The sequence below is a fragment of the Antechinus flavipes genome, chromosome 1 (genome assembly GCF_016432865.1).
Source record: "Antechinus flavipes isolate AdamAnt ecotype Samford, QLD, Australia chromosome 1, AdamAnt_v2, whole genome shotgun sequence".
In the NCBI taxonomy this organism is placed as follows: domain Eukaryota; kingdom Metazoa; phylum Chordata; class Mammalia; order Dasyuromorphia; family Dasyuridae; genus Antechinus; species Antechinus flavipes.
Window position 1 is genome coordinate 141,367,853 of NC_067398.1, and position 15,735 is coordinate 141,383,587.

General features: G+C 34.0%; 1 long non-coding RNA gene across 1 annotated transcript; it reads left to right on the forward strand.

Moving 5' to 3' along the window:
* Positions 1 to 1,560: 1,560 nt before the first annotated feature.
* On the forward strand, positions 1,561 to 11,791 carry LOC127557684 (uncharacterized). The gene is made up of 2 exons (XR_007952593.1): positions 1,561 to 2,026; positions 11,618 to 11,791. It is a non-coding gene; the product is annotated as an uncharacterized LOC127557684 (long non-coding RNA).
* Positions 11,792 to 15,735: the final 3,944 nt, after the last annotated feature.

The window sequence follows — 15,735 nt, forward strand, 5'->3', positions numbered from 1 at the left end:
CAATTCTTTATGTAAATATAAACAAGCACATTCATCACATTAGTAGACAGATTTGCTTTCATCTTTAATAAATATGAAAATTATATGTATACCAAAGAATTGGTAGTTTTTCATGATTTACCATTAATGAATGTTTAGTTTGTATAGTATTTTAAATATTTATATACCAGAGTTCACATAAAAACTTCTTGGATAAAAAGAAATCATGAATGCACAAAGCTTAAGAAGTCCTGAGGTAGGCAATAAAAGCCTTTGAGATCAGATTCTATCAGTATATTGTTTCTACCAGATGATTCTACCATAATTTTTGCTTTTTGCTATCTGAATATTCTAGGGCTGAAAATGTTTAAGCTAGCTCTTACGCTTCATTGAATTTCCTCATTATCTACACGTCTTAAATTGAGGGAGTGTTTTAACCTTGCACTGGAGATTTCATAGTCACAGTAACAGACATGAAATAGGAGAATAGGAGGCTATATAATCATTCTCATATGCTTTTCCCCCCCTTCTTTCCATCCTTTCTTTCTTCTCTTCTTCTCTTCCCCTTTCAGTCTTCTTTCTCTCCCTTCATATTTTCAGACTTCAAAGAAAAGATCCAGAAACCTAATTAGTTAATAAGCTAAAAAGTCAGTCAACAAAGCTATTTCTCTTGACCAGAGATTCTAAAAAGTAGCAAAGAACAGCTTTCCAATGGTTTTGAACATTCTATTTTAGGATGCCAACATTAATCCATGGATTTACATCAATAGGGGAATGAGAGATTAAGAACTCAGTGAACATAGGTATAGGGTATTTGCTTGGGTTTAATACATATAATAACTTATAAAGGAAGCCATCTGATAAGAACCATATCAACTACAGAATAGATCCTTGTTCACAAAAAAATTATTCATATTTCATTTTTTTGCACCAAAATGATTAGATATGGACCAATATATTCTTTTTCTTTTTTTTTGGCTGAGGCAATTGGGGTTAAGTGACTTGACCAGGGTCACACAGCTAGGAAGAGTTAAATGTCTGAGATCAGATTTGAACTCAGGTCCTCTTGACTTCAGGGCTGATACTCTAACCACTGCACCACTAGCCCTGGGTCAATATATTCTTTAAATTATAGTTTGAATTTTTTTATTATAGCTTTTTATTTACAATATATATGCATGGGTAATTTTTCAGCATTGACCCTTGCAAAACCTTCTGTTCCAACTTTTCTCCTCCTTTCCCCAACCCCTTCCCTTAGATGGCAAGTAGACCAAAACATGTTAAATATGTTAAAGTGTATGTTAAATACAATATATGTATACATATCCATACAGTTGTTTTTCTGTACAAGAAAAATCAGACTTAGAAATAAGGTAAAAATAACCTGAGAAGGAAATCAAAAATGCAAGCAGACAAAAACAGAAGGAGTGGAAATGCTATGTTGTGGTTCACACTCATTTCCCATAGTTCTTTCGCTGGGTATAGCTGCTTCTCTTCATTAAATGAAACTGGTTTATCTCATTGTTGAAGAGAGCCACATCCATCAGAATTGAGCCTCATATAGTATTGTTGTTGAAGTATATAACGATCTCCTGGTTCTGCTCATTTCACTCAGCATCAGTTCATGTAAGTCTTTCCAGGCCTTTCTGAAATCATCCTGTTAGTCATTTCTTACAGAACAATATATTTCATATATCATAACTTGTTCAGCCATTCTCTTTTTTTTTATTTAATGATTACTTTATAATGACAACATTATTCCTTGCACTCGTTTCTTTTCCGATTTTTTTCCCCCTCCCTCCCTCCACCCCCTCCCCTAGATGGCAAGCAGTCCTTTATATGTTGGATATGTTGCAGTATATCCTAGATACAATATATGTTTGCAGAACCGAACAGTTCTCTTGTTGCATAGGGAGAATTGGATTCAGAAGGTATAAATAACCCGGGAAGAAAAACTAAAATGCAGATAGTTCACATTTGTTTCCCAGTGTTCGTTCTTTGGGTGTAGCTGCTTATGTCTGTCATTTATCAATTGAAACTTAGTTAGGTCTCTTTGTCAAAGAAATCCACTTCCATCAAAATATGTCCTCATACAATATTGTTGTCGAAATGTATAATGATCTCCTGGTTCTGCTCATTTCACTTAGCATCAGTTCATGTAAGTCTCGCCAGTCCTCTCTGTATTCATCCTGCTGGTCATTTCTTACATAACAATAATGTTCCATAACATTCATATACCACAATTTACCCAGCCATTCTCCAATTGATGGGCATCCATTCATTTTCCAGTTTCTAGCCACTACAAACAGGGCTGCTACAAACATTTTGGCACATACAAGTCCCTTTCCCTTCTTTAGTATTTCTTTGGGATATAAGCCCAATAGAAACACTGCTGGATCAAAGGGTATGCACAATTTGATAATTTTTTGGGCATAATTCCAGATTGCTCTCCAGAATGGCTGGATTCGTTCACAACTCCACCAACAATGCATTAGTGTCCCAGTTTTCCCGCATCCCCTCCAACATTCATCATTATTTTTTCCTGTCATCTTAGCCAATCTGACAGGTGTGTAGTGGTATCTCAGAGTTGTCTTAATTTGCATTTCTCTGATCAATAATGTTCAGCCATTCTCCAATTGATGGGCATCCACTCAGTTTCCAGTTTCTGGCTACTACAAAGAGGGCTGTATTAATATTTTCTTAATCATTGTCAGGACACTTTCTTCATAAGAGCAGGCAGTTTGGTATAGTGATAAAAAGTCCTGAAGTGGAAGACAGAATACTTGGCTCTGTTGTAGTCTTGGCTTATTTACTAACAATCTTTATGACCTTGGGCAAATCTTTAAACATTTCCAGACCTCATTTTCTTCCTAATTGTTAGGAAGGATTGAATGAATTGTTCATTCCATGCTCATTTTACTCTAGAAGCTTTTCACCAACAGCCTTGCCTATTTCCTAGCCTTTCCCCACCACCACTTTCCAATTTCCCCTTTATGTTTTGTCTTCTATTGTCTATATTAGAATGTAAGCTTCTTAAGAGAAAGGAGTACATGATTTAGGCATAAAGAATTATTGATGTCAAAACATTATGCAAGCATGGAATATTTTGTGTTAGTTTTATGACTAAAATAAGGATTTATGACCAAATAAATGATAAAGAACATTACAGGATATAAAACAGATAATTTTGATGACACCAAATTAAAATGCTTTTACACAAACAAAATAAATGCAATCAAGATTAGAAGGAAAGCAGGAAACTGGGGAGTGAGGATATTCAGCTTTTTTCTCTGATAAAGGCTTTATTTCTCAAATATATAGAGAACTGGGTCAGAATTATAAGAATATAAGTCGTTTCCAAATCAATAAATGGTCAAAAAATATCAACAGGCAGAAGAAATCAAAGATACTTACACTCATATGAAAAAAAAATGCACTAAAGTACCCCTGATTAGAAAAATGCAAATTAAACCATTTCTGAGGTACTATATGAGATACCACTTCATATCTATCAGATTGGCTAATATAATAGAAAAGGAAAAAGATAAATGCTGGAGGGGCTGTGGAAAAAAGTGGGACAATGATGCTTTGCTGATGGAATTGTAAATTGATCTAACCATTCTGAAGAGCAATTCGGAATTATGCCCAAGGGGCTATAAAAACTATGCATACCCTTTCATTCATCAATACCACTATTATTTCTATATTCAAAAGAGATAAGAAACCCAAAAAATGTACCGAAACATTTATAATAGTTGTTTTGTAGTGACAAAGAACTGGAAAGTGAGGGAATGCCAATCAATTGAAGAAGACTAAACAAGATGTGATATATGAGTATAATAGAATACCATTATGCTAGAAGAAATAGTGAGCAAGATACTTTGCAAAAAAACTTGGCAAGTCTTACATTAACTGATGAAAAGTTAAATGAGCACAGTCAGGACAACATTGTACACAGTGATAACAAAACTGTATGATGATCAACTATGAACGATCTAATTATTCTCAGCAATACAATGATCCAAGGCAATTTCACAGAATTTAAAATGAAAAAATGCTATCCCACCTCCAGAGAAAGAACTGAGGGAGTCTGAATGCATAGCAAAGCATTTTTAATAACTTTATTATTCTTGTTTTTGTTTTTAAGGTTGTTTTTTTAATCTGTATTTTCTTTTGTAACATGGATGATATGGATGCATGACTGCACATGTATAATTGATATCAAATTTCTTGTCTTCTCAATGAAGGGGGAAAGGAAGGAGAAAAGGAGGAGGGTATATAGAACTCAAAAATTTAAAAAGAATGCTAATTTTTTTGTTTACATGTAATTGAGATTAAAAAATAGAAATTTTTAAAAAGAGATAGGAATATGTTATTTTCTTGAAGGATACCTTGGTGCTATGTACCTAATTCACAGGTGTTCACACACATTCCCCAAGATCAGCTAAATTCTTTGAGGCAAGAATAAATCAGTGATTAATAGGAAAGCTGGATTTTTAAACATTATAGGCCAGCTGAATTTTCAACCAAGTTCAGACACAGAGAACCATGATTTAAGCAGTTACAGGACAAAATCAATTAATTGTAAATAAGATCAATAAATAAGCAAAAAAAGATCAACTTAATATTCTCACTATCTATCCATCATCTATCTATACTTAGATATGAGGAACAGTATCTAGATAAGTCTTTTGATTCTTAAATTATCTTCCTTAATCTATTTTTTTAGTCAGTTGTTTTTGATGTCAGATAACTTATAATTTCTTCTACTCTTTTCAATCTTTTGATTTTGTTCTAATATGTCTTGATGTATCATGGAGTCATTGATGTCTATTTTGTCCATTCTAATTTTCAAGGAATCCATTCTTTAAGCTTGCCACTTTCTATTCTAAACAATTTATTCTCCTTCTAATTCTTTTTTTTTTCCCAATAGAGCTTTTTTTTTTTTTTTTTTAATCTCTTGGTTCATTTCTTCTAAGTTTTCATGTACTTATGGAAATTTCTTTTTTTTTTCTTTGACTATCTAATTTCATTTGTTATAGTATTATTTACTTCTTTTGAAGGAACTCTAAAGCTACAATGATGTTTTAATAGATTTGTTTTTTCATTAATTTACTTTTCTCTTCAGTTTGGCTTCCTGAAATGACTTTTTGCTAACAACAGATTCTGCTCTTTGCTGAACTTTTGTGTGCAGCTGTTATCACTATTTAGTATTGCCATGGATTTCTGTGCTGACTTTTACTTTCATGGGCAAGAGTCTCATGGAGATTTGGGATTCAGAATAGTGGATTTTCATGGCCCTCGATAAAATCTTAACACATAGAACTAAGGCTCTCCAAACCTTTGGACCCACACTGTCTCAGTCTTAGGACTAACAGGCTGCTTTGGGGATTCTAAAGTTTTTTTCCTAGGGCTTTTTGACCACCTTGGCCTTTCTGAATTCCCTGGGTCATTCTTAGAATGGGGGAGGCCTCCAGTTTTGCTGCCTCTGAACACAGAATTTTGAAGACTACATGTATAATTATCTCTGGTCATATAGGAAGGTTTCTGACTTATTTCCCTGTACTGATAACTGGCTTTGCTAACATCCCTCTATCTCTTTCTTCCTATTGTCTGTGAACTTCCATTTGACTTTGTATAAAATTTTGAGATAGAGGAAACTATTTATTATAATTTCTCTTTGTATTCAACCATTTATTTTTGTCTTGTGAATTTCAGGTTTTTGCTGGAGTTGGTGTGTGATAATTAGATTGTCTGCTTCCTATTCAGGCACCCATCTTGACCAAAAGTCCTATTGATGGAATTTTCTGGTCAATTTATAGTTTAAAAAAAGTAATGGGAAATAGAGAGAAGAAAGAGGAAAGAGAGAGACAGAGACAGAGACACAGAGACAGAGAGAGAGACAAAGACAGAAATAGGGACAGAGACAGACAGAGACAGAGAAATAGAGAGACTGATGTTCCTTCTTTGGTTTCATAAAGGGCCCTGAAGATTCACTAATTACCTTCATTTGAAATCTTTATTTCTCAAAAGTTAAAAGACTAAACCAGTGTTTTTATAAGTACAGGGAACTTTCAAGTGAAGAAACATCCTTTACCAAAATAGGTTGGCACATTCTCTGCAATTGTCTTAGAGAATTGCCTATAACACTGAAAGATTGAATGAGTCCTTCAAAATTACATAACTAGTATTTATCAGAAATGGGAGTTGAATATAGGTCTTTTTGACTTTGAGACTTGTTCTCTATCCACTACTATACCACCCTGTCTCTTTGTTAGTGAAAGGGGAAAAAAAAAAAACAATAAACAACTTTTTAAAATGTACTTAATCACTTTTTTTCCTGTATGTAGAAATAATTACATTTTTTGATGATTCAAGTGTCATATTGTGATGTACTGTATATATAAGAAGCTGGGAGATGGCCTAATTACTACAAAGAAGCACAGCATTTGACAGTTGGAAAGAATCTTAGACATTGTCTAATCTAATCTAGAATCTTCTCTACAATATACCAAAGAAGTAGTCAATTAGCTTTTTCTTGAAACTGAAAAAATTTTAAGTTATTACAAAATAAATACTATGGGATATATCCTGAAAGTAGTTTGAGAAGAAAAAGAAAGAAAGAAAGAAAAAGAGAAAGGAAGGAAGGATGGAAGGAAGGAGGGATGGAGGGAAGAAAGGGAGGGAGGAAAGAAGGGAAGAAGGAAAAAAGGAAAGAAGAAAGGAAGAAAGGGAGGGAGAGAGGAAGGTAGGAAGGAAAAAAGGAGAGAAGAAAAGAAGGAAGGAAGGAGGAAGACAAATATTAAATTATAACTTGGTAAAAGATTATTTGGATTCACAAATTACCTCTAGCAATGTTTCAAACATTATTTCAACCCAAATGTTTTCAGATAAGAACTCTTCTTAATTTAAAATGAGAGAACATTTTTAATACATGCCTACAATTTGATTTGTGTTAGATTTTATAGGCTGTCTACATGCTGGTAAGCAGTATTCATATTAAGTGTTCTTATAATTAAAGTCATCTATCTCCCTATTGTGCCACTCATAACAGACCCTATTATATTTCTGACTAGGCAGAAACAATGTCTTTTGGTTTATTGCTGTGAAGTACCAGGGGGGGAAATGGAGGGTTAGCATTGATAATAGAAAAACTTCTAAAGAACTGCCAGTGCAAAGAACACTTACTTTGGAGTATGAGGAGATTGGTTCAGATAGACCAGATTTTGTTCTTAGATGCTCCTGACTCTCTCTTATTGAAGGGAGAGTGTTTATCCTTCTTGATAAGGACTGTCCATGAATCAATATGCATTCTAACCTCATGGCTTTTTTGCAGATAGTCACAAGTAATATGTTTCAAGAAAAAGAGCTGAGAAAAAGTTCCCTTGAGAAATCTACTCTCAGTTGCTCCTTCTCCTTGTTTACTAATAGCTTATGAGAGGAAGGGAAGGCAATATGCATTTATATACCACCTACTATGTGCCAGGCACTGTGCTAACCACATTTCAAATATTATCTCATTTGGACAGTGAAGCTGTCTCTTTTCTTCAGTTACCAAGACACAAGCAGCAAGGCCACATCACAGAACATTGCTCAATGCCCACTGACATGAATGATTAGAATAACCAGATTTGTTTCTCTTTAAACTTCACATGAAGTCATCAAATTTAAGCAAACCTGGACTTCCCACAAAGAGGAAGCCCTGGGTATAAATTTCATCACAGGCCACTTCGTGATATACAAAGTTCAGCAGAGAGTTGCCAGTGATAGGAGGCATGTTCCTTGTGCAGCAAAGCCCAAAACTAGACAGCTGTTAACTGATGTCAAGCTCAGGATCTGGGAAATTGCCAGAGGGAGTCCCATTCTGTGGTTCTCAGCTGAAAAATGTCTTACGTCAGTGTCTGTGGAAAAAAAAAAAAAGACTTTGAAAACGGGCAGCAAAAGGAACTAGACTAATTCAAAACATCTATTGGAGAGTTGGGAAAGCAACATTTTCCTGTGGAATGAATACAATGTCAATCCTATGAAACCTCTAATACAGAGTGTCTTTGATCATCCCCCACTCCCATCTCCGTGTCTTGTGCCTTTTTTTTTTTTAACAGAAAACCAGAGAAATAGTTTTCTAGCCAATTTGCTGTCTATTGTAGATCACAGAATCACAGATCTACAACTAAAGAGGACCTCATAGATTTATTTTACATATGAGGAAACTAAGGCTCAGGGAAGTTCAATGTGTTGTATAAGGTTACACAGGTAGTAAGTGGCTGAGATAGATGAAAAGCTATTTCTTTTTCTGATCATTCATGAGGGAAAAGCTGCCAGAATAAGGCTGATGGGAGTCCTGAAAAGGTGTATTACCATTGAAATCCAATAGTCTCACAAGTGATTCATACCCTAAGCCAATTCTCCGCTCCTCATTAGAGACCGCCTTTTATAGATATTTAATAGGGCTTCTGAAGGTGTCCTACTATCTGAAGAAGACAAATATGGAAATTATTTCTAGTCCAGGAACTTCTCACAGAAAAGAGATGAGCTCCCTAAGAGAATATATAGCCAAATCTTATCCCCTGAGATATGAGGGTTTTTTAAAAGGTGATCTGTGTGCTACAGTTGCAAGAGTATGTAAGACTAGCTAGTCTGTGGTCTGGTCTCTTGAGGCATTTATATTTATTTTTATAATATCTAAATAAACCTGGCACTTAAAAATATAGAATTACCTAAAAGATAAATTGGCAAGTAAAGTGAAATCACCTTTTGTTGAACTTTAATATTTATTTTCTTATTCTGTTTATTGTTATTCTGAACTTGACAAACATCAATAAAAATGATCATTTCCATATGCCAAGAACAAAAAAAAGTATTATAAATGAAATTGCAAATTCTTATTACATAAAACTTGTTTTTTTAAAAATATATATTAAATTCAACACATTAAATCCAAAGTTGTCTTCTTGACCTGTCTCTCTTTGAACTTCCTTCTGTTCATTAAAAATAATAATAAATGTTTCATTAATGCTTTCCCCCTTTATTTTTGCCATTACTGTCACTAACCTCCATCTCCCCTATTTTTCTTCTGCTTTACCTGACACAAAACTTCTTTTGTGACAAATAAGTATAATCAAATAAAATAAATCAGTACACTGGAAACATCTGAGAATGTCTTATTATATACTGCTTTATACTTCCTTGTTAGGAGGTGGGAAGCATGCCTCATCATTGATCTTCTGGAGTCATGATTGGTCATTTCATTCATCAGAGTTGACTTTGTTTCTGGTTTGGTTTGGTTTGGTTTGGTTTTTTAACCATGTTGTAGCTGTATTATTCTTTTGTGTCTGCTCACTGATCTGCATCAATTCAAGGACTCCTAAATTTTAGAATTTTAAAGAACCTTCCAAGTCATCTAATTTAATTTCACTTCATAGAATTTTACAAAAGTGACTTCAGTTTATAAAAGAATTTACCATAGAACTTTAAAAATCAAAGTTCTCCTTGTGAATTCAAGATATAGTTCATTTAATACTCAATTTTCAATTAAATTGATCAATAAATAAATGCTAATTAAACTCCTATATGTCAAGCACTGCCTGTATACTTTATATTTTATATCATTTTGTAAAAGGATGTACACCTTCATGAAATAAAACATCTCTGCCAGCAGTTTACATGGAAAGCAATGGAATGGCAAAAATCATTCCATTCAAAATGTTATTTTGCATGGAAGTAAGTGTCGTAAAAATAGCAATAGCTCTTAGTAGCCAAGCCACTGTCTTTGATTTGATTTGTGGGCTTCTCTGTAAAACGCTACAAGCACATGGGTGTGTAATAAGCACTATTTGATGATGGATGACATATTTGCTCACTAAAGGTACAGGAAAAAAGATCTGTGTCTTATTGAATAGGCTCTCTCCATTGTCGGTATTGCATCACACACACTGGGCAGAGCTGCCCACAAGGAAATCCTTCTAATGGAAAGAACACTCTCCTGGGAACATACACAGGAAACTGTGAGTGATAAAACAGAACTGACTAAAGGAACATAATGGATACTGGAAGCTGTTAGTGGAAGACAGGAAGATATGTAAGTGTCCAAGGAAGAACAAGAAAAACAAGACTGTTTAGATGACATCAGTGGGAAGACAATTAAACCTGAGAATAAACATCAAATAAGAAAGGAGAGGATTTCACATCCCATCTCTGCTACTAGTACCAAAGCTAAAACAACCATATGAATTTTTCTGAAAATGAACCCCCTCCACAACACACTGAAGTATAAACTTTATAAGAAGGTAGTAATATCCTCCTATAAGCATATAAAGGACATGTTTCATTAGTTAATCTATCAATCAACCAATCAACAAATATTTCAGACAGATCCTGAAAGAACCTGTCTAGTTCTATTTTAAATGGAAGACTGCTTTATTGAAGATATTTAAAGTTTCTCTAAGATGCAGAGTTTTCAACTCTGACAAATAAAGCTGTTGCTGATTTTGCTAATGAAAACAACTAGAGATATTGTGGATTTACTTAATTTATTCTTTTTATTGTCACAGGGTCCATAATTAAATGGAAAGAGCACTAGATTAGTCTGATGATGTTCTTCGCACCTATAACATGAAAGGTACTGTAGGCTCTGTGAAGAACATAAAAATACTCCAATCAATGAATAAGCATTTATTAAATGTTAACTACATGCCAGGAACAATAGTAGGTGCTAGACATATAAAAACAAAAATGAAACACTCCCTACCCTTGAGAAGCTTACAGTTCTATAAAAAGAAAAATAAAAACAAAGTCCCTGTTTTCATGTTAGTTGAGGAAATAGGACCTCTATCTGGTGAAAGTTTAAAACCAACACCCATTTTCAAAATTTAAAACTCTCATCTAGGCACCCCAAAAAGCAAATCCTTCCATTGTACCTATATCTTCTATTATGTCTCCCTTTATCCTTTTCCCCATCAGTTTTTATTACTATTAAGGATGCTTTAGTAATGCAACTTCCACTAAAATCCCCTATGATATCCTGGTTTCTGTGTAAAGTCTAATCTAAGAGAATGCAAACCATAGAAGGAACAAACAACAGGGAAGGCTTTTAGCATGGATCCAACATTAGACTGGATATCTGTCATGCAAAGACCAAAGTCTATAAGCTCTAAGAGGCTTATTTACTAGAACATTGACCATCATGTGATCATTTTTAAAAGGGGGATGAGGTCACAATGAATCATGCTTTCTCCATCATCATCTGATTCAGTTAAGGGGATTCCTAAAATAGATGCAATCACAGTTTTGTTTTTTTTTTAATTTTTTTATTTTTTTTATTTAATGATTACTTTATAATGACAACATTATTCCTTGCACTCGTTTCTTTTCCGATTTTTTTTCCCCCTCCCTCCCTCCACCCCCTCCCCTAGATGGCAAGCAGTCCTTTATATGTTGGATATGTTGCAGTATATCCTAGATACAATATATGTTTGCAGAACCGAACAGTTCTCTTGTTGCGTAGGGAGAATTGGATTCAGAAGGTATAAATAACCCGGGAAGAAAAACTAAAATGCAGATAGTTCACATTTGTTTCCCAGTGTTCGTTCTTTGGGTGTAGCTGCTTATGTCCGTCATTTATCAGTTGAAACTTAGTTAGGTCTCTTTGTCAAAGAAATCCACTTCCATCAAAATATGTCCTCATACAATATCGTTGTCGAAGTGTATAATGATCTCCTGGTTCTGCTCATTTCACTTAGCATCAGTTCATGTAAGTCTCGCCAGTCCTCTCTGTATTCATCCTGCTGGTCATTTCTTTTTTTTTTTTTTTTTTTTTAATTTTTTATTTAATAATTACATTATATTGACATTCGTTTCTGTTCCGATTTTTTCCCCCCTCCCTCCCTCCACCCCCTCCCCTAGATGGCAAGCAGTCCTTTATATGTTGGATATGTTGCAGTATATCCTAGATACAATATATGTTTGCAGAACCGAACAGTTCTCTTGTTGCGTAGGGAGAATTGGATTCAGAAGGTATAATTAATCCGGGAAGAAAAACAAAAATGCAGATAGTTTACATTCGTTTCCCAGTGTTCGTTCTTTGGGTGTAGCTGCTTATGTCCGTCATTTATCAGTTGAAACTTAGTTAGGTCTCTTTGTCAAAGAAATCCACTTCCATCAAAATATGTCCTCATACAATATCGTTGTCGAAGTGTATAATGATCTCCTGGTTCTGCTCATTTCACTTAGCATCAGTTCATGTAAGTCTCACCAGTCCTCTCTGTATTCATCCTGCTGGTCATTTCTTACAGAACAATAATATTCCATAACATTCATATACCACAATTTACCCAGCCATTCTCCAATTGATGGGCATCCATTCATTTTCCAGTTTCTAGCCACTACAAATAGGGCTGCTACAAACATTTTGGCACATACAGGTCCCTTTCCCTTCTTTAGTATTTCTTTGGGACATAAGCCCAATAGAAACACTGCTGGATCAAAGGGTATGCACAATTTGATAATTTTTTGGGCATAATTCCAGGCAATCACAGTTTTTTTTTATATATAGGAATAAAATGTTTCTCCCATATTTCTCTATTGAACAAACCATCTTTTTATTTTTAAATGTCTATAAGCCCTTCAAAGTTTAAATTCAGTAGTATTTCATTGTGTTTGGACGTAGGATGTATTCACATTGAGGGAGAAAGGCATCATACCACTGTCATATAGTTCAATACTGAACAAGAGCCAGATCAGCTTTCCTTATATCAAACCAAAGTCTTTTCTAAGCCTAATTTTGGTTTTCAGTAAACATATCAATCTATACCAGCATTCTGTTTTCCCTTAAGATTTTTCCTATAGAAAAGGGGAAAGAAATATAAAGTCAAATAATAAGAAAAACATCCATTCTATTCTTATTCATCCTTTTCCCTGTTCCCTGCCATCACTTATTCCTACCTTTTATAGAACATATTGTTCTAATCACAAAGAGAAGCCTGATTTTTGAGGAGAACCCATTGGAAACTTGACTAATGACTAGAACACATTGGAGTATACTTACTGATTAGTGCACTTAAGATTTCTTTGCCTGCAAATGACTAATTGCTCTTGAGTAACTCAAAGGGTCACAAATAGAAATTCATTATTTCTAGAAAGCATAAAAGCTTTTGGAATATTCCACTTTTTATATTTAATGACAAACTACCATCTATGAGAAAAGACAATGCCAGCCAGGTCTTATAAGGGAATCCACATGACTTTCCCTGACGGCTCTCACTATATTTTCCTTTTTTCAGGGTATCATGAATGAGATCACAGAACTTTGTGGGTGCTCTCCTGTTTGGTTTAAAGACTTCTTTCAGGGAATGTTCTGCACATATGATTTGTGTTTAATTTTGAAGGAAACACTTCCCAGATTTCAAATGGCTTTTATTTTGACCCCCCTCACAAGAGGGCAATAGTTCTGTTGCATTTGCAATTGCCAGACAGTGCTTCTCTGGGACCAGAAAGCTAGAGAGCTCTTTTTCCAGATTGTGAAGGGAAGACTCTGGAGAATTACAAAAATGTTTAGGAATGTTTTCATGTGGTCTAATCAGAAGGAAAATCAGGAATAAAAAAAAAAAACTGCAGAAATTTAGATCACAATGTGATTTGAATTAAAAAGACATTTGTAACACAGATAAACTATTAAAAAGAAATAGATAGACAGACAGATAAATATAGCATTTATTAAGCTTTTACTATGTGCCAGACATGGTGCTAAGATCTGGAAATGAAATATAAGCAAATAAGCCAAAAAGAGTAAATTCACATTTAAAGGGAAGTTAGAAGGTGGGGGAGGGAAAGTATCCCAGAAGATACCAGAAAACTGGTAAGGAGCTAGGAAAATCTTGAAATTATTTTTAAAGGCAGTTTTCCAATGAATAAATCAAAACAATTTATAGTTACATGAAAAAAATACTCCAAATCACTATTAATTAGAGAAATGCAAATTAAATCAATACAGAGATATCATTTTATACCTATCAGATTAGCTAAAATATTTAAAGGGAAAAATAACACATGTTGGAGGGAATGTGGAAAAATTGGGACACTAATTCAATTGTTGGTAGAAATGTGAACTGATCCAACCATTTTGGAGAACAATTTGGAATTATGTCCAAAAATTATTAAATTAAATATGCCCTTTGACCCAACAATACTACTAATAGTTCTATTTCCAAAGATGATTTAAAAAAAAAAAAGAAATAAAGAAAAGAAAAGAAGCTCTTTTTGTGGTAGCAAAAAACCTAGAAATTACAGAGACCTTGTCAATTGAGGAATAATGGCTGAATAAATTTTAAAAGAATACTACTATGATATAAGAAATTATGAGTTCATCAAAAAATATGGATGTACTTGGATGAAATAATGAAGAGCAAAATAAGCAGAACCAAGAGAACATTGTATACAGCAACAACAATAAAAACAGTAAGAATGACTTTGAGTGAATAAGTTATTTTGACTATTATGTATGCCCAAATTAACTACAAAGGACATATGAAGGAAAACACTATCTGCAACCAGAAAAAGAACTGATAAATAGAAGTATGTATAGAATAGTTGTGTGTGGGTGTATGTGCACACGCATGTAATGATGGCCATTTAGAGAGGAAGGAGAGGTAGCTGACAGAAAAAAAAAGAAAAAGAAGAAATTTACACAATAATGTTAATATATATTTAAAAGGAATAGAACGTTTTATATATAATAGATTTGCAGTTTCATGTGCAATAATCTTTTTTTAATTTGCTATGTTATAGAAATGCTTATTTTATTTCTTAAATTGAAAATAAAATAAATAAAAATTTAAAAATAAAAGGAAATGGTTAAGCCAGGAGTGAAGCAAATGTAGCTGAGATTCTTTCAGAAATGGTGGGAGAAATGGCCAGAGAGCCACTAATCAGGAGAGCATGAATCAGGAAGAATTTTTTCCTGGGTAAGGAAGCTGTTAAGTAAAAGATGGAGAAGTCCTAAATGTGTGTCAAATTAGGAGTATCAAAATGAACCAACAAAAGAGAGACAGAACAAATATAAAACAAATCTGCTTAAGGATATAACTATTAATAGGTAAAAGGAATATGTCTCAATGGAATATGCAGTAAGAAGAGTTTATTAAGCATCCCCACCATCACCACCATGTATAGGGCAAAGTATTAGTAATAATGCTTTACATTTGAATAATTATAGCAAAGCCACACAATCATTTCAAGAGCATATACTGGATTTAAGATCAAAGAATAGGGGTTGAAATTTGGGTTCCACTATTTAGCACTGTCTGTCCTTGGCCTTTGGTTTCAGCATCTGTAAAATGAGCAAAACAAGGAAATAGCTAACCACTCCATCCAGTATCTTTGCCAAGAAAACCCCAAAAGGAGTCACAAAGAGTCAGACATGAATTAAATGATTAAACACCAATAAAAAAAGCTCAGTGCCTGGGACATAGCAGTTAACAAATGATTATTGACTGAGTCACTGTATTTTCTTCTTTGATGCTCAAAATGTGAAGGACTTGGAGTCAGAAGACAGTTTAAATCCTGTCTTAAACATGTATTAGTTTCTGTAAACTTTCTGTGCCTCAGTTTCTTCACTTGTAAAATGTGAATACTAACAATAGTACCTGCTTACAAAGGCTTTTGTGAGTCTCAAATTAAATAGTAATGGAAAGGACTTTGCAAATCTTAAAACAGTGTTATAAATATGAGCTATCTTACAGATAAGGAGATACAAGTTAAGAG